This window comes from Lissotriton vulgaris, chromosome 6 (assembly GCF_964263255.1).
Source record: "Lissotriton vulgaris chromosome 6, aLisVul1.2, whole genome shotgun sequence".
In the NCBI taxonomy this organism is placed as follows: Eukaryota; Metazoa; Chordata; class Amphibia; order Caudata; family Salamandridae; genus Lissotriton; species Lissotriton vulgaris.
Window position 1 is genome coordinate 1,642,397,390 of NC_141694.1, and position 25,765 is coordinate 1,642,423,154.

Sequence of the window (25,765 nt, forward strand, 5' to 3'; positions counted from 1 at the left end):
CTCTCAAATAATGGTCTGATGAAAGCTCAGAAACAACACCTAAAGAAAATAGAAGAAGAACTAGGAGAAATAAAGAGCAAAATGCCAATCAAGGAAATGACAATGGATTTAACCCTTTCAAGGGAGAAAAGTGACATGGTAATAATAGAAGAAGAAAGTAGAGTATCTCTGGGAAGAGACCCCCAACCCGCAAAACAAACAGCAAAGGAGGCAGAAGAGTCTGCAGATAATGTATATATATCAAGAAGACCTATGTTGATAAAAAGGCGCGGGGGGTATGTCACACGTGGGGCCACGACCAGGACTGGAAAAAACAGGCAATTGAATCAAGTAGGGAAGAAAAAAGGGAAGGAAACAGTGACGGGGGTGATACAGTCAGACTTGAATGCATCAGCACCAACCTTTACAACAATTAGACCCACGCAAGTAGAGACAAAAGCCCCAAAGACCCCAAGGACCCCGAGAGTACAAAGGAAAATGCAGAGATGCAAGGAGGCAATCGAGACCCTCCCTTCCATCCGTACGACGAAACAGAAAGTAAGGCAAAGGGACGAACGAGTTACAGAACAAAGGACAGTAAGACCTCAGGTACATGAAGAACCTAATACGAGAAGGAACGGACGGCAAACGGGGAGACCAACCGCCTATCAACAGGCGTTGGTAACAAACACGAATCTTTCTGAGAGAGATAAGAACAATTGGTTATTTCTGGACCCAATACCTCCTGGGAGGAAAGAGAAGCCGACAGGAAATCCAAGACCCCTAAATAGGGCACGGATTCTGTCCGCATTTGAAAAATGCGACAGCCTGAGAGGGATTGGTACTACAGCATGTTGGCTTTGTAGAAAACAGGTATGGAAAGGAGATAACAAAAATTACCCTCCATTCAGGCCTGGTAAAAAGGGCAATCCAGAAAGCCTTAATTGAGATAACTCAACAGGGAATAAGGATTATCCCAGAGAGGGAAATAAAAACCTCCAAAGATAATAACTTCTTAAATCACCATGCCGGGCTTCAGAAGAGACAAGTGATTCTCTGTAGAGAAACGGAAAAGGATTTAAGCCGCCTGAACGTCGTAATAGATAACACAAGGAACGACTCCTCATGGGGCAACTGGTCGTCACATAGTAATCCAATGGGAGAAGGTAACTCAAGTAATTTGCTGGATATGGAGGAAGTAGGCGCTTTGAGTGACGTTGAATAGGATGGAGGGGGGTCGCAAGATTTAGGTCTCTTAACCTGGAATATAAATGGGTTAGGCAATGAGCAAAAACGTGAGCATATAAAGGAAGTCATAAATAAAGTGGACATTGCCTGCCTGCAAGAGACCTGGTTATGCGACAATACCCCTACATTTGACGGATACGCCCAGATACAGCAGTCAGCCATAAAGAAAAACCATGGACGGCCCTCGGGGGGGCTGCTGACTTTGATATCAACAAAAGCTATGAGAGATTTTGAAATGTTGAAATCAAAATGCAAATGGGTACAAGCATGCAGAATTGAACTTATGAAGGTGGATCAGAAATATAAAATGTTGATTTTAATGAATGTATACATGCAGTGGGATAACGGGGAGGAATATGAAAGGGAAATGAAGTGTTTCAAAGAGGATGTAGACAGTACTTTGGAAAAATATCCCGCAGAGACAATAATGATAATGGGGGATTTTAACCATAAACTAAACCCAAAAAAAGCAGATCTATGGAATAGGGAACAGTTAGAGGTGTATGGAATAAACCCGGCTAAGTTCCCAGTTGGGGAAATCTCGAAACAAGATGTTGGTCTTGTACACACCCTAGGAGGTAGAGGCTTTCATTGCGTAAATGGGAGAATGGAGACAGACGCCCCAGCAGGAAAGACATTCATCCAAGGGCAACAGAAATGCCCAATTGATTATATATTCTTGCAGGCCTGGAATTTCACCCAGATCAGGGATTTTAGGTTAGAACAAAAAGATGTGAGTGATCACAAACTCCTGTACATATCAATGGCAGGGGGAAGTGAACTACAGAGAGAAAGGGTGATCACCCAGGAGGTCGAGTAGCCCAAACGGGTGACGACACGCCTAACTGAGGAATATATGGAAAAATTGAAGGCTATGCAAATTAAAATAGTACCGGAAAATTGTGAGAATAAGAAATTGGAATGGTTCATAGGGAAATTAGAAGAGGTGGTTCAATGCCTAAAGATAAAGCTAAAAGGGAACCATCTCACAACGGTTAAACAAATAAATCGATGTAAAGGGTTTTCTGTGGAGTGCCAAAATAAGAAAAAGGAGATACGCGCAATACAAAGAAGACAAAAAAAGAACTTTACATCAGAGAGACAGGACCAGCTAGCCAAGCAGAAAAAAGAATTTAAGATAATGGTAACCAATGCAAAAAGGGTATATAAAGAAAAGTGCTGGCTAGAATTATTAGAAGCCATAGAGAATAAAAATCTAAGGCAATTTTGGAGATTAGTAAAGTCGGTAGCGGGAACACCAGATGGAGAATTGAACTGTGTGGTGAGTGAGGCCGCATTGGAAGGGTACATAGGGGAACTATATGGGGTAAGGACTTCTAGAGAGGAGGTGGAGCCTAAAGTATGGCAAGAAATTTCAGATGACTTATTACTACAATTTAATGAAGACTATGTTGAGCGCACAATAAGAGAACTCAAGTTAACTCGGGCAGCAGGTCCGGACAATCTTCCTGCTATAATTTTGAAATCCGAGGTAAAATGGTGGGCAAGATTTCTTGCCAAGCTGTTCCAGGTAGTCCTAAAAGAAGGGGTAATGCCACCAACCTGGAAGGGGGCAATAATTAGGCCAATTCACAAGAAAGGGAGCAAAGAAGAGCCACAAAACTATCGGCTAATCAATCTGCTAGATATAGACGAGAAAGTGTTCTCTAAAATTTTGTTGAAACAATTGAATGCATGGGTAGATGAGTTTCAAATAATACCCACAGAACAGGGGGGATTTAGAGCAGGCCACTCTACAATAGACCACGGATTTGCACTATGGGCGATGGCGATGAAGTCGACGGAACAGAATGGCAAATTATGCTGCTGTTTTGTCGACTTCAGAGCAGCCTTTGATTCGGTGGATCGGGCCTGCCTATGGGAGTTATTAGAGAGGCTGAAGATTCCAAATGATCTACTCACTATAATAAAAGAACTCCACAGGGAACACTGGGGGCAAGTAATTAAGGATAAGGTGGGTTCCTTAACACCAAAAATACCCATAGCGAATGGATTAAGACAAGGCTGTGTGTTGGCCCCACAGCTCTTTTCGATCTTCCGGTCAGATCTCCCGGCACATCTAGAGGTGGAGGGCAGTGCCAGCCCCAAAATGGATGGCAATAAAATACCCTGCCTATTGTACGCAGACGATCTGGTGATAGTAGACCAGACCGAGAGGGGCCTACAAAGGAAGCTTAACGCCTTCAAAACATACTGTGCCAGTAAATTCCTAACAATCAATTTAGATAAAACTAGAACCCTATGCTTTGGGAAAAAGATAAGCAAATTTACTGGGTATATAGGTGACCTCAAACTGGAGACTGTTAATGAATATCGATATCTGGGTTTGTGGTTCGATAGAGCTTTAAATTGGAACTCCCATCTGGATACCCAAAAAGCTAAGGCACTCTCCTCCATATGTGGTCTAAAAAGGTTTAATGGGGTATATGGAGAGATGTCACACCGACCTATGCTGAGAGCTTTCGAAGCAATGATACCTTCTCAAATTTTATATGGCGTAGAGATCCTTTATTTGAGCGGTAAGGGGTCCTGGGACGTGATAGAGGGGAATTGCTTAAAAAGACTCTTATCCCTTCCACAATCTTCGATGATACAAGCCATCAGGTTAGAAATAGCCTCAAAATCCTGGAAAATACAAACCCAGATGGCTGTGATTAGATTCTGGAAGAGATTGGAAGACCCCGAAAGCCAAAAAGTAGCATATTGGTGTCGCAATGAAATACTGAGAAGCAAGCTAAAATGGGCGAAAGTCTGTAGGAACAAATTGAAAGGAATCTGCAACTCACTTGAGATCGATTGGGACCAGGAAACGCTGCAGGTCCTAAGTACCAAAGGGGAGCTGAAACAAAGGGGGAAGGAAGTTTCTAAAGCGATTGATATAGGCTATCTAACAAACAAAAAATCAGTGGCGCATATGCTAAATGCCTGGCCCAACGAAAATTGGTTCCCCTACCTTGATAGACTACCTAACCGCGGGTTCAGACAAGAGATCCTGAGGTGTCGAATTGGGATTAACCCGTGGATAATAAATAAAGAGCTCAAAGACACAATTCTAGACCAAGAAGGCCGTTGCAAGTGTAAGTTGAGAACTAAGGGAGACTGGCCACATATTATGTTGGACTGCCTGTTTCTCCTAGAGCAGAGAAAATTATGGCTGCGCCCAGTTTTCCTAAAATATGGAATTAAAACAAGGACGCAGGCAGCCTCCTAACAGAAATACCCTTCATTGATATCGCAATTGCCCTAGGGAAATTTTTAAAGGTGACCCAGAGTGTACTGAGAACCAAGGGAAAAATGTAGTACTGTATGAAGTTTTACTGACTGAAACTGTTACGATGGTAAGAAAAGTGAATAGGTTTTTAATTTTTATAACATGTTTTAAGGCATTTGTAACTTTTATTGGTGATTAGTATTTTATAGTTGGACTTTGTATTTTTGAAAATGAAATGTAGAATTGTTTTAAAGAATAACTTTTTAAAAATAAGTATAGGTATTTACTGTATACACCCCCCTTATTGCGTTATGCTCACTGCTTGTTTGTTTAAAGACTACGGTCATAATAAACATACTTTGACTTTGAGAATGTTAATCTGATTAAAACCTACCATCTGGGTTGACCGTAGGGCCGTGCGGGTACTTCCTTCTGTTTAGCAGGTTCCTGGCACTAGGTCGGTTACTCTTGTCGATTCCTGGGAACTCCTGGGAATTGATAATCGCTACTCGGAACGAAGTGCGTCAAGAACGTTGTGGACGGTTTTTAGAGGATGGAGTTCTCTAAGCTGTCGGAAATAGAGAGGATGTCGGCGCAAAGGTCAAAATTGTATAAGGTTGTACGAACAAAATGTTTTCTGTTTCAGGTATTCCTGCTGTTTCTGACTGTTTCTATGCTATTGGTGGGTGGAGTGTATTTTGAAATACAGTCGTTAGTGCCTTCCACTTCACCTACTTCTCCTTCTCATGAACTGAATTCTGTTCCCACTGTTTCTCCACATTCCTTTCATCTTCTGCCCCAACATGAACAGGTTAGACGTGCGGAATTCATGAACAACTCCTTTGTCCAGCTCCTACATCAGCATCAGTTGGTGATGAATACTACTAACTGTTGGGTGTGTGGGTTAATGCCACATACCATGGATAGGGGTATTCCGTATTTGGTTCTTCCTTACAGCTCCCAGGGGTCAGCTCGAGCATTCCAAACCATGTTCCGTAGTGCACTAGATTCCTACCCCCGTCGAGAGCCACGCTCTGCAGACCTTGGTCCCGGCCCGTACCACAAGTCTTTGGCAATAGCGATTGCTGACTTAGATAGAGATATTTTTGATGCATCGCTTATTCCGGAGGAAGAGGTGCGAGCATACAAGGATCTGAGTGAGGCTGAGTATAGCATGTCAGTGGGTGATAGACAGCTTAAGAGCTCGTCTCCGATCTGGATCGTACCCCACCTCGGTAATTTTTGCTTGCAAGGTCTTGGTCGAAATCCAAGAGCTCAGCTTGGGAAGAGTGCTTGTACTGAAACGTATGTTTTACCAATGCTCTCTTCCCCTGTTTTCCTGAGTGCCAAGGGTACATATTTTGTATGTTATGATCGCGCTTATACGTGGTTGCCCTGTGATTTCTCGGGCACCTGTTATATTGCGAATCTTTTGCCACCGACTTTCACAGTTGCCTCGGACTATCACAAGACTAGAGTTGTGAGAGGCGTTATTAGCAAAGAGGACACTGCCGGGCAAGAAGCAGGAGACTTCTTTAAGGGTTTCCTGCCATTTTGGGGACCTATGGTTAATAGTAGGAACCTGAGACAATTGACTCGTGTGGTAGAATCAACTGCTAACATAATTGCAAGTGCTCTTGGTAATCTGACAGCAGAGCTTCAGGCGGATAGTTATGTTATGTTATGTTAATTGAATTTTTGAGCGCACAGCTGCCCCAGCGAAGGGGCGTCCTGGCGCTATATCTGAAGAGGTAACATAACCAACAAGACAGAAAAAGGGGTAATTAATAAGGCAGAGGGAAAAAATAAGTTTTAACAGCTTTCCTGAAGGCAAAGAGGTCATCTAAAGAGCGAATGTGGACAGGAAGTGCGTTCCACAATTTGGAGGCCAGCACCGTGAACGATCGGCCTCCTAATCTGCATTTCTGGAAACGAGGAACAAGTGCCAGGTCTTGGCCGGCAGAACGAAGGCTGCGCGAAGGGGTATACAAAGTCAGGAGGTGCTGGAGAATGGCGGGAGTGTCAGTTTTCAGAATTTTAAACGCAAAACAAAGGGTCTTAAACTCTATGTGTCTAATTACTGGTAGCCAATGCAATTTGAAGATTGTGCTGCGGGCTGAGCAGAAACGCGGCAGGCCCACCAGGGCCCTGGCTGCCGCATTCTGGACCCGTTGGAGTCGCAGGACTTCCGCCTGGTAGGCTTATGACGTTGCAGAACCGTATGGTTCTAGACGTTGTTCTTGCAGATAGAGGTGGTGTGTGCAAGGTGATCCATTCGAGTTGCTGTATTTTCATTCCTGATAATGCTCCAACTGTATATCAAGCCATCTCGAAGTTGCATAAGATCTCCGAGTCCATACACGTGGACGTAGGTGATTGGACGCTACTAGGATGGTTTTGGGGCCTGATGTCGACTTGGGGTTGGAAGATTCTGATGATCGTCGGGGTTGTTGTGACGTTTCTGTTCACGTGTTGTCTTTGTGTGCAGTGTGGTCCTGCCTTATGTGGCCTCTGTGCTACAACGTGTATAAGACGGCCATCTGTTACCAAAGAAGCATTTCTGGATAGAATAATGTTCCAGCAACATCTGAACGATCTGATGAATATCGAGATCGATTCTGATATCGGCTAGTGCTTGCCTACATTGTTGCATGTTTATCTAGGTTCCTGATGGATACTGTGACCTTATGCCCCTATTCTGCTATAAATCCATGTATTCCCTATATTGGCATAACCGTTCAAGTGCGATATTCAGAAAGTCATCTCTGGCCTCACACGAACAGAGCCACATTCCAGAATAGTTCTCTGCCACTTCCTTTGCAACCAATTAGTGCAATGACAGAGCAGAAGTCACTATCTGATATTCCTAGATTAACACTCCGAGTTCTTCAACAAGATAAAAACTCAGCAAACCTGGAAATCCCCGCTTGCTGTGTTTTGATTAGTAATGGAACTCTAATGAGCAACTGATAGCTATCACTTCCTAGTGACATCTTTAATTGACGTCTTATGTCCAGCAAACTTGCGTCAAACAAGGCACCTTTCAGGTATAAATACTACCAACGTTGCCTTAAGCAATTGCTGGTGTCCCATTGCTGTTGTATGCTGTATGCAGTACGCTGATGCTGCTGCTGTCCCGTTGGTGGTGAAGCTTAGGAGCTGAACAGCCGTCCCTCTGCGAAGAAGCCCAGCAGATGCCAACTGCCCGCGGACGCTGTCCCCCCTCCTCCTCCTCGACGCGCTGAAGAGAGACGCTGCCTTTCTCCTGCTGAGAAATCCAGCTCCAGCGTTTCTGGTGTACCCTTGCGGGTGACTGGAATACCGAGACCCCCTGAAGGAGATACCAGACCTTCATCATTCTATTCAGAGGTATGGTGTTGACTAAACCCTTAGTGAGAATTCTTGAAGCAAACCTTGGCAAAACCAACTTAACTTAAAGCTACTTACTTACTCCCCTTCCACTTGTTAGGCTTAGGTCAGGCACACCGGGGTAGGCTTAGTTAGAAGCACCAGTTGAGTATTTTAGCCTAATGTATATATGACTGTATATATGTTTTATTACTTTTAAACCATTGTATGGCTAAGAAACCATATCAATGCTTTTACAGTATTATCTTGCAATACTTATCTTACTGTACGTACTTTTTATAATAACAAGCCTTGCAATTGTGGCAATACATTTCTCTTGTACGAGAAGAAAGACTGTTCAATAAATGTTAACCCTTTATTGACAAACGCCCGTCTCTCTATTCTCTACATATTGTGAAAGTAATCTGCACTAATCTGACTGAGTGAAATACCTGTCTATTGTTTCACACGACCCTAGAGATTGACTCTTGATCTGAGGAGCAAAGTTGTCATGTTGCACGGTTGTTGGAAAACTGAATCCCTTCTTGTCTGTGCCAGGGAAGCTGATCACTTCCCATGCAGAGAAGAAAGTTTCCAGTGACCTCTGAGCTAGTTGGTAACAAACCCAATTAAGTTTAGCATAGTCAGTGGAGGCCTGGAAGATCCGCACTTCTACGTCGATACTACTGTTTATGTTATTCCAATGCGCAGGGCCTAGTGGGAAACTAGGAACTACACTGCATGGCGCCCAACGTTTGGTAAGGCGATAAACTAACGCAAGACGTTAGAGTAACTCAGTCGTGCATATTTCACACCCCTTTCTCCCGTAAATACTCCAATAGACGTCTGGAGTGGGTGAAAGGTTAAAATCCGCCCGACCTTAGTAGGAAGAGATTCCTATGTAAAGCTCTGGTTTATTCAACGTTGAAGGATACAGTGTTCCAAAATATTGTGCACCTAATCTTTGTCTCCTTGGAGACCAACTCTGCAAAACCTGCATTTATACAATGTCAGTAGAAAACAACGGAACCACTGGGGCCGCAGTAAATGCAACTCAGCAGGATTCCGACGATACGGTACCGGGTGCAATTATCAACCCGGTCCACTTAAGAAAATCTATAACGTTAAAACTTATAGAAAACGGACTGACACCTCAAGGTGGTACAGTAATTTTCGTGATAGAGGCACACGAATATCGGCAGACAGAGGTATTCTATTCATGGATATACTTTCCAGCGGCAAACGCTACAACAAAAGAGTTTCACTATTACAAAATAGAGGAACCACCGGAAGAGTACGCTCCTTTCGAGGAGACTGAAATCCCACTAAAATTCCAAGAGCATCTGCTCTGGTTTAATGGCGCCCTAAAACATAATGATCACATAACCAGGCTCGGTCCACTAGGTAGACCAGGAGCAACGTGGCCGGTTCTAGCCGGCTACACACCACATCCTGACATTGCAAAAATGTCCAGAGAAGAGCTGTTAGTACAGCTAAAAACACTAATTAAAATACATAGGCAATTAGTCCAATATGTAATGCGGACTGCAACAGTCCAACCAGCTGTTAATGTACCACAGCTGACCCCTCATCAGGGGAACACTAATAAAATTACACCACAGAACATACAGTCATGTCTTGGTAAAACACCCGTAAAACGGGAACAAATTCCTTTCTGGTTAGCACAGAAAATCACTCAAATAGAGGCAGTATTTCCTGATACTACCCCTATTGAGAAACACAGAATCTTGACAATCTGCCTTCCTATGGGAATCACACCACACATAGAGGACTGTGACACTTGGGGTACAGTCTTTGCTTCCATTTACACAAAAACACATGGTGTTCCGTCTATGGCGGTAATACCAGAAGTGCTAAAACAGATTCAGAATGAATACGGTCCAGAGCCCGCTTTAACTCTTGGTATGAAATTACTGAAAGACTTCAAGCAGGTCTCGGCTATATTATTAGCCAATATAAAAGGAGAAGCAGCATCTGTGGCGATCCGCCAGAAGTTGAAGGAAACAGATATAAAAGATCAGCCATTTGAGCTTGCAAAAATCATAGAAAAATGCTATGAAGAATTAGGTAGAGACAGCTTGGGTGGGAAACCGGTAAAGCCCCAACTGCTCGAAAATCCTGAAAAATTATTTATTAAAAATAATTTAAACACTCCTAAAAAGAGCTGGGATGGAAATAAACAATCCACTCCCAAGGAAAAAGTTTTCCAGTCCAGAGGAAGGTCTCCTCGACGGAGGGAAAGAACTCCGACTCGAGAACACCAGTCTCCCCAGAGGGAGCCCTCTGAGAAAAGATATAACCTTAGAAATAGGGATAATCTGAAAAAACCTGATAGATATCAAAGTATTGATACACGTCCCTCTCGATCTTTTCCACAGAATTCGGAAAGAAGAGGACGGTCAGACCCAGGAGAGCACACCAAGTCCAAAGACAAGGAACCTGCTCAAAATAAAAAATCACAATTTCCTAAAAAGAAGGTAGCCAGTATTAGACTAATCAACCATGCCGAGAATACTGAGGACACAGTTAAAAAACGGGGAGTGGGGATTGACAATGTTGGACAGTGCAGCAGAAATCAGTATAGCGCGCAAGATCTTGATGAGTCATCTGGAGACAGTGGACACGAATGAATACATTCAGGTTGAAACTGCCGACACCAGACTTAGCGAGCCCCATAAGATATACGAAATAACATTGCGTATAGAGGGTGATAAGACTAGGAAAATTAGGGGTCTATTTTGGGATAAACTCTCAAAAGGCTATGATATTCTGTTAGCTGAAAAAGATTGGCCCCCAGAGTTTGTCAGGCAGTGCCCTCGTGGCGAAGAAGTGATTATGCCTGCCTTCTCGAATCACATTCCGATTCACAAAAAATATACATATGCAAGGAAATGGGCAGTAGCCCAGGCACCTGCATTATATAAAAATCATGTAGGATGGGATGAGGACTCAACTCCTCACAAAATCCAATTAAAAAGTGAACCAACTGCCCAACGGCAGTATCCCATTAAGCAAGAATCTAAAAAACAAGTCAGGGAGATCTTAGATCAACTTGAATACCAGGGGGTGATTGAAACATGCACCTCTCAAATGAACAATCCTTTGTTTCCTGTCTCCAAGCCAGACAATTCATATCGTCTAGTTTTGGACTACAGATACCTTAACTCGTGTTGCAAAACATTTGCAGTACAAAACTCGCATAGTGCAGCCCTAATGAATAACATAGTTAGGAAAAAATTATAAAACGACATTAGACATATCTAATGGTTTCTTTTGTCAAAACATTGCTCCAGAAAGCAGATATTTGACCGCTTTCTCAGCATTTGGGTAGCAGAAAAAATTCTGTCGACTCCCACAGGGGTTCAAGAACAGCCCAGGACTATTCTCAGCTAGAGTAACAGAGTTACTACAAATATATGATGATGAGGCATTATCTTACGTAGATGATATTTATCTCACAGACGACGACTTGGATACTCACTTGAAAAGAGTGAACACCATTATACTTGGGTTCGCAGCAGAGGGTTACAAATTCAACTTTAAAAAGTCTCGAATTGCCCATCTGACAGTACTATTTTTAGGGTACGAATTATCAAGTGAAGGGAAAAGCCTAGCGGACAACTTCTTAGAGAAGTGCGCTGTACTCCAAGCTCCAAAAACGCTGAAGAATTTACAATCCATACTAGGTTTTCTGAATTTCGGAAGAACTTACATTCTAAATTACGCAGAGAGGGTTAAACCTCTCTACGAACTAATTAAACCTGATTTTAAACAAATCAATTGGACTCAAAAACACACAGAAACTTTGAGATCACTGCAAACAGACATGTTAGCAAAAACTAAATTAGATACACGTGACAACACACACGATCTTGTAATCCGAGTCATCCCAGGAAGATGCGGATTCACATACCTGACCTCTAATGAGGGAGAAAAGGTACCAATTTCAATCAAATCTCACTTGTACACACAAGCTGAAGAAGCATTCAGTCACACAGAAAGAACTGTGAAAGCAGTGCAAATTGCATTAGCAAATGAACGAGAACTAGCACACGGCAAACGGATTAATATCCTCACAGCGGAATCCGCCTTCAAGGCGCTATTCAGCCCAGTAAACCTGCCTACAGTGTCACTGGATCCGAAATGGATACAGTGTGTAGATTCTCTAGGAGCGGAAGAAGGGAAATACTTTTTCGCCCCGCAATTTTGAAGAACTGAATGATTTAGAGTATGAAGAAGAATATCCTCTGCCAATCGAACTTCTGCCTCTCCCACAATACGCCTGTATAATCTATACAGATAGCTTTTGTACAGCATTTCAACGTAGAGAGCAAATCCTACGATGCAGCCTGTGCGATTATTAAAGGTCGTTGGCTGTGCGGTAAATTCAGACCGAAAGTAACAAAAACTGAATCTGTAAGAAACTGTTCGGTTCAGAGAACTGAAATCAGATGTTTAAAGATGGCGCTCGAAAATGCAGAACGTGAATTCCCGACACTTATCGTGTGCGATTCTCATTTTTGTGTCAACTCTTACAATAATAAACTGCTATATAGGTATAAATACTACCAACGTTGCCTTAAGCAATTGCTGGTGTCCCATTGCTGTTGTATGCTGTATGCAGTACGCTGATGCTGCTGCTGTCCCGTTGGTGGTGAAGCTACTGATACCATTATCGCTGCTAAAGCGCGAACGATGGTGTGGTGAGCTTAGGAGCTGAACAGCCGTCCCTCTGCGAAGAAGCCCAGCAGATGCCAACTGCCCGCGGACGCTGTCCCCCCTCCTCCTCCTCGACGCGCTGAAGAGAGACGCTGCCTTTCTCCTGCTGAGAAATCCAGCTCCAGCGTTTCTGGTGTACCCTTGCGGGTGACTGGAATACCGAGACCCCCTGAAGGAGATACCAGACCTCCATCATTCTATTCAGAGGTATGGTGTTGACTAAACCCTTAGTGAGAATTCTTGAAGCAAACCTTGGCAAAACCAACTTAACTTAAAGCTACTTACTTACTCCCCTTCCACGTGTTAGGCTTAGGTCAGGCACACCGGGGTAGGCTTAGTTAGAAGCACCAGTTGAGTATTTTAGCCTAATGTATATATGACTGTATATATGTTTTATTACTTTTAAACCATTGTATGGCTAAGAAACCATATCAATGCTTTTACAGTATTATCTTGCAATACTTATCTTACTGTACGTACTTTTTATAATAACAAGTCTTGCAATTGTGGCAATACATTTCTCTTGTACGAGAAGAAAGACTGTTCAATAAATGTTAACCCTTTATTGACAAACGCCCGTCTCTCTATTCTCTACATATTGTGAAAGTAATCTGCACTAATCTGACTGAGTGAAATACCTGTCTATTGTTTCACACGACCCTAGAGATTGACTCTTGATCTGAGGAGCAAAGTTGTCATGTTGCACGGTTGTTGGAAAACTGAATCCCTTCTTGTCTGTGCCAGGGAAGCTGATCACTTCCCATGCAGAGAAGAAAGTTTCCAGTGACCTCTGAGCTAGTTGGTAACAAACCCAATTAAGTTTAGCATAGTCAGTGGAGGCCTGGAAGATCCGCACTTCTACGTCGATACTACTGTTTATGTTATTCCAATGCGCAGGGCCTAGTGGGAAACTAGGAACTACACTACAACATGAGGGCAAAAGGAGCGTCTGAGGTTCCGTGAGAATCGTAATGACGTTTTTGACTTGTTCAATTATGGACGAGTTTGGTATCTATGAACCGCAAATGACGAGTTTAGTGGGTGTACGCGTTTTCGCTACACTACTTTGCATCGTTCGTTTTATTCGTGGGTTTCTCCATCTGAACCCACGGGTTCCATTTTAGATACGGCATCCATTTTGTTTCTTGCCCTCAAGTAGTCAGCGAACGGACACTGTCCGCTTCGTGACCCTGGGATTCCCAAGCTCTTGCGGAAGACACATGTTCCTTTTAGGGTGCCTTTATGACAAGGGAGATGACACTGCAAAGGCAGATGGCTCCGCTCGAGGCTCATCTTGCCGTGCCGGTCTATTGTTTCAGTCGTGCATGCAATTAGGCACAAATCCTTTGATCCTGCAATCATGCCTCCGATATTGCCCCCCTACACCCTTTTTCAATCTGTTGTCTATCTTTGTCTTCCTTGCACCTGTTTCTGTCTCTTTTCTTAACTCGTTTACAGCCAGAATGGAATGTACCTAATGGTGGGATACCGTACTTTTACAGTTGGGAACCGGCGATGCTACTGTAATTATGTTCCGGGCTCCTGAAGACATGAAAGCAACCCTTTTGAAATTTACTGTGGGAACTGAGTTGTAGCCTTTTGTTCGCCATGTTGTGCTATGACGAAAATATGTATAAAAGGAGCGATCCACGTTTGCAATTCGAAGCAGTCTCTCAGAACCTACACATTGTGTACTTCTTGCGATCTCTGTATCCCTGCAGTAAATAAATGCTGAACTTTGACGCCCAAGGAAGTGTCCCGTGTCTCTGTGATTCGTACGCCGGAACAGGTAACCCACGAAGGTTTCAGGTGTTGTCCCCTGGCACCGCTGGGCCTTAGAATAGCCCAGTCCTTCAGTACATGCCCTTACATATACCTTCTGTGTAACAAGGTTGCTAGCTGTGTATAGATGTGTGGATGTGGGTCAAATATGAGCCCTTGGCAGCAATTTCTTCTGCTCATATTGTATTTTTAGTGGCCTTTGTTTCTCATTGCGTTTGCTGAGCTATGCATGACAGTTTTTATCTACTGTAGGGTGATGTGGTATATGTGAAAATGTAGGCAAGAAATAGTTCATATGTGCTGTTTTAGTGGTAATTGCAAAAACAACAAGTGATGGACCGAATGTGGATCAATGTCACACATTCCCCCAGTCAAAAGATCTGGGCCCAAATCCATCGTTTTTTTGCACTCCACACCACCCTGGGTTAGACAATGGCGATATGCAAATCAGCTCTGACCCTGTTGCCCCATGGGAACAGTCCAGTCCGAACTACAAAAGCCATGTCCTTCCCAGAACGGAATCAAGCATCCGAGGACCGGACCGGTTTCGAGGTAACACCTCTCATCAGCCCGGCTAGCTTGACTCCAAGTGGTGTGGAGTGCCTGGGACCCACGTCTGGGCATCCCCAGCGCACTTAGGGCGGCAATTGCAAAAACAACAAGTGATGGACCGAATGTGGATCAATGTCACACATTCCCCCAGTTAAAAGATCTGGGCCCAAATCCATCGTTTTTTTGCACTCCACACCACCCTGGGTTAGACAATGGCGATATGCAAATCAGCTCTGACCCTGTTGCCCCATGGGAACAGTCCAGTCCGAACTACAAAAGCCATGTCCTTCCCAGAACGGAATCAAGCATCCGAGGACCGGACCGGTTTCGAGGTAACACCTCTCATCAGCCCGGCTAGCTTGACTCCAAGTGGTGTGGAGTGCCTGAGACCCACGTCTGGGCATCCCCAGCGCACTTAGGGCGGCAATTGCAAAAACAACAAGTGATGGACCGAATGTGGATCAATGTCACACATTCCCCCAGTCAAAAGATCTGGGCCCAAATCCATCGTTTTTTTGCACTCCACACCACCCTGGGTTAGACAATGGCGATATGCAAATCAGCTCTGACCCTGTTGCCCCATGGGAACAGTCCAGTCCGAACTACAAAAGCCATGTCCTTCCCAGAACGGAATCAAGCATCCGAGGACCGGACCGGTTTCGAGGTAACACCTCTCATCAGCCCGGCTAGCTTGACTCCAAGTGGTGTGGAGTGCCTGGGACCCACGTCTGGGCATCCCCAGCGCACTTAGGGCGGCAATTGCAAAAACAACAAGTGATGGACCGAATGTGGATCAATGTCACACATTCCCCCAGTCAAAAGATCTGGGCCCAAATCCATCGTTTTTTTGCACTCCACACCACCCTGGGTTAGACAATGGCGATATGCAAATCAGCTCTGACCCTGTTGCCCCATGGGAACAGTCCAGTCCGAACTACAAAAGCCATGTCCTTCCCAGAACGGAATCAAGCATCCGAGGACCGGACCGGTTTCGAGGTAACACCTCTCATCAGCCCGGCTAGCTTGACTCCAAGTGGTGTGGAGTGCCTGGGACCCACGTCTGGGCATCCCCAGCGCACTTAGGGCGGCAATTGCAAAAACAACAAGTGATGGACCGAATGTGGATCAATGTCACACATTCCCCCAGTCAAAAGATCTGGGCCCAAATCCATCGTTTTTTTGCACTCCACACCACCCTGGGTTAGACAATGGCGATATGCAAATCAGCTCTGACCCTGTTGCCCCATGGGAACAGTCCAGTCCGAACTACAAAAGCCATGTCCTTCCCAGAACGGAATCAAGCATCCGAGGACCGGACCGGTTTCGAGGTAACACCTCTCATCAGCCCGGCTAGCTTGACTCCAAGTGGTGTGGAGTGCCTGGGACCCACGTCTGGGCATCCCCAGCGCACTTAGGGCGGCAATTGCAAAAACAACAAGTGATGGACCGAATGTGGATCAATGTCACACATTCCCCCAGTCAAAAGATCTGGGCCCAAATCCATCGTTTTTTTGCACTCCACACCACCCTGGGTTAGACAATGGCGATATGCAAATCAGCTCTGACCCTGTTGCCCCATGGGAACAGTCCAGTCCGAACTACAAAAGCCATGTCCTTCCCAGAACGGAATCAAGCATCCGAGGACCGGACCGATTTCGAGGTAACACCTCTCATCAGCCCGGCTAGCTTGACTCCAAGTGGTGTGGAGTGCCTGGGACCCACGTCTGGGCATCCCCAGCGCACTTAGGGCGGCAATTGCAAAAACAACAAGTGATGGACCGAATGTGGATCAATGTCACACATTCCCCCAGTCAAAAGATCTGGGCCCAAATCCATCGTTTTTTTGCACTCCACACCACCCTGGGTTAGACAATGGCGATATGCAAATCAGCTCTGACCCTGTTGCCCCATGGGAACAGTCCAGTCCGAACTACAAAAGCCATGTCCTTCCCAGAACGGAATCAAGCATCCGAGGACCGGACCGGTTTCGAGGTAACACCTCTCATCAGCCCGGCTAGCTTGACTCCAAGTGGTGTGGAGTGCCTGGGACCCACGTCTGGGCATCCCCAGCGCACTTAGGGCGGCAATTGCAAAAACAACAAGTGATGGACCGAATGTGGATCAATGTCACACATTCCCCCAGTCAAAAGATCTGGGCCCAAATCCATCGTTTTTTTGCACTCCACACCACCCTGGGTTAGACAATGGCGATATGCAAATCAGCTCTGACCCTGTTGCCCCATGGGAACAGTCCAGTCCGAACTACAAAAGCCATGTCCTTCCCAGAACGGAATCAAGCATCCGAGGACCGGACCGGTTTCGAGGTAACACCTCTCATCAGCCCGGCTAGCTTGACTCCAAGTGGTGTGGAGTGCCTGGGACCCACGTCTGGGCATCCCCAGCGCACTTAGGGCGGCAATTGCAAAAACAACAAGTGATGGACCGAATGTGGATCAATGTCACACATTCCCCCAGTCAAAAGATCTGGGCCCAAATCCATCGTTTTTTTGCACTCCACACCACCCTGGGTTAGACAATGGCGATATGCAAATCAGCTCTGACCCTGTTGCCCCATGGGAACAGTCCAGTCCGAACTACAAAAGCCATGTCCTTCCCAGAACGGAATCAAGCATCCGAGGACCGGACCGGTTTCGAGGTAACACCTCTCATCAGCCCGGCTAGCTTGACTCCAAGTGGTGTGGAGTGCCTGGGACCCACGTCTGGGCATCCCCAGCGCACTTAGGGCGGCAATTGCAAAAACAACAAGTGATGGACCGAATGTGGATCAATGTCACACATTCCCCCAGTCAAAAGATCTGGGCCCAAATCCATCGTTTTTTTGCACTCCACACCACCCTGGGTTAGACAATGGCGATATGCAAATCAGCTCTGACCCTGTTGCCCCATGGGAACAGTCCAGTCCGAACTACAAAAGCCATGTCCTTCCCAGAACGGAATCAAGCATCCGAGGACCGGACCGGTTTCGAGGTAACACCTCTCATCAGCCCGGCTAGCTTGACTCCAAGTGGTGTGGAGTGCCTGGGACCCACGTCTGGGCATCCCCAGCGCACTTAGGGCGGCAATTGCAAAAACAACAAGTGATGGACCGAATGTGGATCAATGTCACACATTCCCCCAGTCAAAAGATCTGGGCCCAAATCCATCGTTTTTTTGCACTCCACACCACCCTGGGTTAGACAATGGCGATATGCAAATCAGCTCTGACCCTGTTGCCCCATGGGAACAGTCCAGTCCGAACTACAAAAGCCATGTCCTTCCCAGAACGGAATCAAGCATCCGAGGACCGGACCGGTTTCGAGGTAACACCTCTCATCATCCCGGCTAGCTTGACTCCAAGTGGTGTGGAGTGCCTGGGACCCACGTCTGGGCATCCCCAGCGCACTTAGGGCGGCAATTGCAAAAACAACAAGTGATGGACCGAATGTGGATCAATGTCACACATTCCCCCAGTCAAAAGATCTGGGCCCAAATCCATCGTTTTTTTGCACTCCACACCACCCTGGGTTAGACAATGGCGATATGCAAATCAGCTCTGACCCTGTTGCCCCATGGGAACAGTCCAGTCCGAACTACAAAAGCCATGTCCTTCCCAGAACGGAATCAAGCATCCGAGGACCGGACCGGTTTCGAGGTAACACCTCTCATCAGCCCGGCTAGCTTGACTCCAAGTGGTGTGGAGTGCCTGGGACCCACGTCTGGGCATCCCCAGCGCACTTAGGGCGGCAATTGCAAAAACAACAAGTGATGGACCGAATGTGGATCAATGTCACACATTCCCCCAGTCAAAAGATCTGGGCCCAAATCCATCGTTTTTTTGCACTCCACACCACCCTGGGTTAGACAATGGCGATATGCAAATCAGCTCTGACCCTGTTGCCCCATGGGAACAGTCCAGTCCGAACTACAAAAGCCATGTCCTTCCCAGAACGGAATCAAGCATCCGAGGACCGGACCGGTTTCGAGGTAACACCTCTCATCAGCCCGGCTAGCTTGACTCCAAGTGGTGTGGAGTGCCTGGGACCCACGTCTGGGCATCCCCAGCGCACTTAGGGCGGCAATTGCAAAAACAACAAGTGATGGACCGAATGTGGATCAATGTCACACATTCCCCCAGTCAAAAGATCTGGGCCCAAATCCATCGTTTTTTTGCACTCCACACCACCCTGGGTTAGACAATGGTGATATGCAAATCAGCTCTGACCCTGTTGCCCCATGGGAACAGTCCAGTCCGAACTACAAAAGCCATGTCCTTCCCAGAACGGAATCAAGCATCCGAGGACCGGACCGGTTTCGAGGTAACACCTCTCATCAGCCCGGCTAGCTTGACTCCAAGTGGTGTGGAGTGCCTGGGACCCACGTCTGGGCATCCCCAGCGCACTTAGGGCGGCAATTGCAAAAACAACAAGTGATGGACCGAATGTGGATCAATGTCACACATTCCCCCAGTCAAAAGATCTGGGCCCAAATCCATCGTTTTTTTGCACTCCACACCACCCTGGGTTAGACAATGGCGATATGCAAATCAGCTCTGACCCTGTTGCCCCATGGGAACAGTCCAGTCCGAACTACAAAAGCCATGTCCTTCCCAGAACGGAATCAAGCATCCGAGGACCGGACCGGTTTCGAGGTAACACCTCTCATCAGCCCGGCTAGCTTGACTCCAAGTGGTGTGGAGTGCCTGGGACCCACGTCTGGGCATCCCCAGCGCACTTAGGGCGGCAATTGCAAAAACAACAAGTGATGGACCGAATGTGGATCAATGTCACACATTCCCCCAGTCAAAAGATCTGGGCCCAAATCCATCGTTTTTTTGCACTCCACACCACCCTGGGTTAGACAATGGCGATATGCAAATCAGCTCTGACCCTGTTGCCCCATGGGAACAGTCCAGTCCGAACTACAAAAGCCATGTCCTTCCCAGAACGGAATCAAGCATCCGAGTTTAGTGGTAAGCCAAACATGAATTTATGCATTCATGACAGCTTTTACACATTCGTATGAGACTAGGTCTTTGTCCATGAAATATGTCACTCATTATCTCTGATGGAATATGCTATAAAACTACTTACATTAAAATACTGTAATTCTGCATGTTCACACATTGCTATGATACAGTACAATGGGAAGGTTAATCTCAAGTATGGTAATTGGTGATTTGTGTTCCAGAATTCACTGAGTGCCATGTGTTGTACACTTTTCTTCTGCACAGGACATAAAGACTGCTAGCTGAGTAGCTCTGAACTGCTCAAGTGCAAGGGAGAATAATGATCAATTTAAAATAGCTAATGTGTCATTTCTGGCCTGTACCTTTAATGTTGTACACTGCTTCACATTGCATTTCTGTATATGTGCAATTGATAGAAGAGTCACAATGCCCCATGTTGCTCAACAGGTCTGATGACATGATTATTACAATTTGAGGCCTACTTCTATTTGACGAGATGACGGGTGAGTTGATATTTACTGAGATTGACATAAACGCCAACACAAATAATGGCTTCAAACATTTATTTCCATGTCTGACCTTCCTATTATGTTTGGACATTCTGTCCATCAAAGTACATTTACCTTAAGGGAAGAAATTATGCACAATGTGGATGTGTCACCGACTCCCAGCCACTGTTTTTGGATCTTTCCTCTATCTTCATCATTCTGCTTTGGGTCCTGCTCATCATGGTCCACGTCCCATGGGACATTAGACCATACACAGATGTTGTGGAGAAGGGCATATGCTGGATGGTCTTGCAGACCATAGGTGGTGAGAATAGCAATCTCCCCACTGACATGTCCAGGCATCTGAACCGGGACTTCAGCAAACTAAAGGTTAGCTCCATTATGTTGCAGCTCCTGACCAGTGCCTGGTTGTAGTGTTGTTCCAGCTCAGTGTGAGGATGCGCTATTTGGGTCATGACTCATGACTAGAGACTTGGGGCGAGATGTACGACCCGTTTTTGCATGCGCAAATGGGTTGCAAACCTGTTTGTGCATGCAAAAACCTACGTGCCATGTACAAACTCTATTTAGAGAGTTACAATTTATTTGCAACTCACTAAATGGGATTTGCGACTCGCAATTAGGAAGGGGCACTCTAAGGGCGTACCTTCCTAATTGCGTTTAGCTACCCTATGTATGACTGTTTTGAGACCACAATTGCCGTTGTAAAACAGTTGCAGTTTACCACCCTTCTCAGAAGGGTGGTAAAACACTCGCAAAAGGGAAGGGGTCCCCTGGCCACCATACCTGGGAGGGCCAGCCATTTTCATTTAGGTCGCAAATTGTTAGTGCCTCATGTATATTGATGAGGCATGCAATTTGCGACCCCATTGAGAATCGCTAACTGTGTCTCTGACACTGTTGTATATGTAATTTTGCAAGTCGCAAATTATGACTCGAAATTGAGCGCAATTTGCGACTCGCAAAATAACATGAACGTACATCTGGCCCTATATCCTTGTCAGCTACATGTTATACCGAAATTACAACAGTCAATGCTTTGAATTTCTGTTACAGTTGCATTCCTGGCCATCTGTGTTATGTGTACTAAATGACTCAAACATTTCTTATGGTGTTTCACAATACGTGTTAGACAGTTGACAATAGGTTTACACAATTCTCTTTCAGTTCTCTGTGTAATAGCAAATAATGAGCAAGGCCTGATACATTATACACTTCTACATCCTGACTTTCATGTTTATCTAGTTGCTTACTGTCAATCAATCAGGGGTTGGTAAAGTGTAGCTATTCACCCATGAGGGTCTAAAGGCAGTAGGGAAAAGGGCGGGCGGCTCCATTGAATTGTGGGGTCATCCGAAGAGCCAGGTTATGACGTCCTTACTGAACTGGAGCAGTGTAGGGACTTGCCAGAGGTAGGGAGGAAGTCGTTCCAGACCTTGGCTGTGAAGTAGGAGAAGGACTATCCTGTTTTGGTCTTGTAGATACCAGGGATGGTGGCCAGAGAGAGGTCAGCTGAATGAAGGTGATGGGTATTCAGAGATGTTCCTAATCAATCACTGTTATGTGCACTCACTACATGTGTGAAGTGACAGATTATTGATCAGAAATTTGTTTAGTTGATCCTCCCTGGGTTGGTTGTAACATAACATATATTTTTTAAACTCACACATACATGTGCCCATGTTAACCACTTCAGTGCTGATGACGAGCCCAGGCTCGTCATGCAGCACGGTGCTCGTGTGCTGGTGACGAGCCTGGGCTCGTCATGAGCCATGGAACGCTCACACGTGGGGATAATTCCCCCGCTGTGCTGAGCGTTCCATTGCGCGGGCGGGCTCATGACGAGCCCAGGCTCGTCACCAGCACACGAGCACTGTGCTGCATGACGAGCCTGGGCTCGTCATCAGCACCGCGGCGCCGTGCGCGTCCCCCCTCGCCGCGGGGAATTAGCCCTGCGGCGAAGGGGTTAAACCAAAGATTTTGCTTGTGGCCTACATGACATAGGCATCAGCCTTACATAGTTCACTTCATTCAACATATGATTTTGGTGCATAAACTTGGTGCAAATATGTCACATGGATGGTAATGCTATTTCTTGTCAGCATTCAATTAGTATTTTGGCAGAAACATTGACATAGTGCACTTTGATTGACACATATGTATTGCCATGTGGGCCATCTTTATGTAGGATACACTGATGTTGTTGCAAGGAGCTGTCAACTCCAATTGTAGACATAATGCATTATGTTTTCACATGTATTTATATGTCTCTAACTTGTAGGGGATTGTGTACGTCTATTTACTGCTGCCAATGTAAATTGAGGTTTTTAACCTGAGTAGACTATGGTGCCTTGTCTAGGTTGGAATGTATTGTGTGTTGATGACTAATGTATGACATGTTTGGCAGCATTCTGCTTGACTTAGGGAGTTTCACATTGCTTTACAATTGGACTACTAGTTCACAGAACAGGTGAGCCATCACATTGGTTGCATCAATCAATGCGGCCTTCAACCTCCATGTATGTGTGTACTTAAACTGCCAGTATTATTGAGACATATGTGTGTTTTGTACTGTTGTTATCCCGATGTTATCCAGTATTGACACTTACACATGTCTAGGGCCTACACTGACATGGCATATCACACCTGGCCTTTGCACATACTTCTTCCTGTGTTGGTTCAGTAACTTTGATCAACATAGATTTATACTGCCATGTGCGACACACTTGCTCATGTCCACACTACTTATTCCCACACCACTGACCTTGTTGACCTTTGACTGATACCAAGAGTAGGTGCAGCATTGAGGAGGTACTAATCTAAAACTTTTCTTTTGTGTTTCCGTTGTACTCATGTTGCTTGCCTGTCATGTCACATAGTTTCATTAAAGAATCATTACCCAGTGCAGTTGCTGTTGTTCCATCCATCCACACAGTGTGAAATTAAAATATGCTACTCAGTGATGCTCTGTCGCTACTGCCATTGATAAATTAGTCAGTGCATGACTATTTGCAGTACGTTGTTCCTACTATGTGCACATGAGGCGGCGGCCCAGATATTTGGGTAAGTGGCACTGTGCAGTGTAGCAAGTCACCTGTCTTCACTTCACTGTGTCACTGAGAAAGGGCAGTAGTGCACAGTATTTAGGCCATTGTAACCTTTCCTCAAATGTCAGCCTACACTGCACACAAAGTGCAGCCTAACAGAAACACATACTTGCACCATGGGCCTCGGGTGCTTACATTGCATATGGAATTTTCTTTGTGCAGGAGAGGGCATATACCTGCACATGATGAAGCCTCAGAGTCCTGATCGTCTACGAATGTGTGCCACAGAATGCAGCACTCATAGGACTTGGAGCACTTCAGTTGTTTTTCCTTGTTACACAACACCTGGGGAGACCAATTGATTTGACACATTTCTAAGACCACTTTATCTGGAGTGGGATACATGATATGCCTCATGAACCAGGGGAGATGCATGGAGACACCCCCACAACAGCTATGGAACACCTCACTTGCACACAGTGATGGCACACTGCATTTTCCCAGTGTTGCATTGCTCTGTTCCTTTATGCCATTCGAAAGCACAAATAGTGGTTTTGCATGTCTTTACTTGTGTGACTTGGGGGTTTGCATTACACGTGTCCCATGATGCATGGTGCATGTATGAACCACACCCCTCATAAATATGGCACTAGCTCTGTCAACAGACACAGACATGGCTATTCTGTCATACATTTCTTACTGCTAGTGTTTCTGTTATGTACTTCAGATTTTCTTAACAACAACTACGGCATTCCCATATTGTCCATTACGGAAGTGCTCATTGATGATGTAGTACCTCAAGATGTAGGCATCATGCTCACTCTCTGGGTATTTTGCCAGCACATAGGTGAACACGATGGTCCACGAGGGCCTGGGTGTTCGTAGAATAGGTATGCTTCTGGTTCCTGTACAGGTGTGATGTTGCTGCAGGGGGTACCAGTTGCACATGTGTGCAATCCATGGCAACTAGCACATGTGCAAATCCATCAATGGCATAGAAACCTTGCTTTGTGTCCAGCTGCTTTTGTTGTGTCTAGTGGAAAAGGAGGTACTGGTGTGTTAGGTGGATGATGGCACCCAGGACAGAGGGTAGGAAAGCAGAAAAGATGGCTGCAATATTGTTATCACTCTTGACTGTTGTAATCTGGAATAAACCAGATGCCAGCATGTGGAGGAAAGCCATCAGCTTGACATGCAGAGGGATGTTGGTGGGCCTGGCAGTTAGTGTCTGGACCTCAATATAAAAGAGAGAGGCATACATTTGAGGAGCAATGTGTTATACAAGGAAAAAGGCTTAGATAACTTAATTGTTCCATTGATTCATTCAAATTAACAAAATATGGCAATGGCTAATGTGTGTCTTATGCACTGTCCCTCTTGTCACAGTGTATTAGTTATATATTGTGTTGCACTGCTTTAACTTTTGATTTTAGACTTTTTTTAAATTGATGAATTTGAAGTAATTGTATATTTTTACATGGTGTGAAATATTAAACATTGCTTAATAACTACAAATAACTTAAATATTCCCTTGTTGGTCCCCTTTGATACGGGTGTAAAGGAATATATGGAGTGCAAGAAGTGTAGTATGTAAGAGGTGAATAAAGAGATTTCTCCATGAGATTTGTTTCTGATATTAAGGTTAGTGTCGGGAGCCTTGGCTCTATCTGATTCAGCAGTTCTGTTATGGACTCCATCCTGAGTCTGTACTATATGAGTATGTCACTCTCCCTGAGGCCAATGAGGGAAATCCACTGGTGAAAAAGGTGCTCTCTTCTCCTGCGCTGCACATGTGGTTGGGATGGGAGTGGGGGTTGGGGTGGCGTTCTCCTCACAACTCCCAGCTGCAAGATAAGCACCTCCATGGCGTAGTTGACCTTGCAAAACTGTTTTGTGTGGCTTGTCTTCGTGTTCCACAGCCAATGCCTCATTTCCTATGCCTGGGTTGCCGGTGCGCAGGAATTTCGATGCATTTCAGGCTCTGCACGATGTTTGACAATCATTCTGTGGAGAAGTGTGGCTCACTGGTTAGAGCAGGCAGACCCTGAAGCAGAGGTCAGACCCGGGACCAGGGTTCGATTCCCGACGCGGCAGGGTGTTGAGCTCAAATGTCCACGGACTTGATAATTCTCGCTTCGGTGCCTGACCTTATCATGGGTTCACACTCTGCAACTCTGGGCATTAAGCTTGCTTAATCTCCACAACGGCCCCCCTGCGGCGGGATGCCTGGCTTTCACCTTGGGGATGCCCTGTAGGGGCTATCTCACAGGGAAAAACCAGGACGGGTTCCCAAGGCAAGCGCGGAGATACCCCTTCGGGGGTCGATTCTGGCGCTATATAAGAAATACAATAACAATAATAA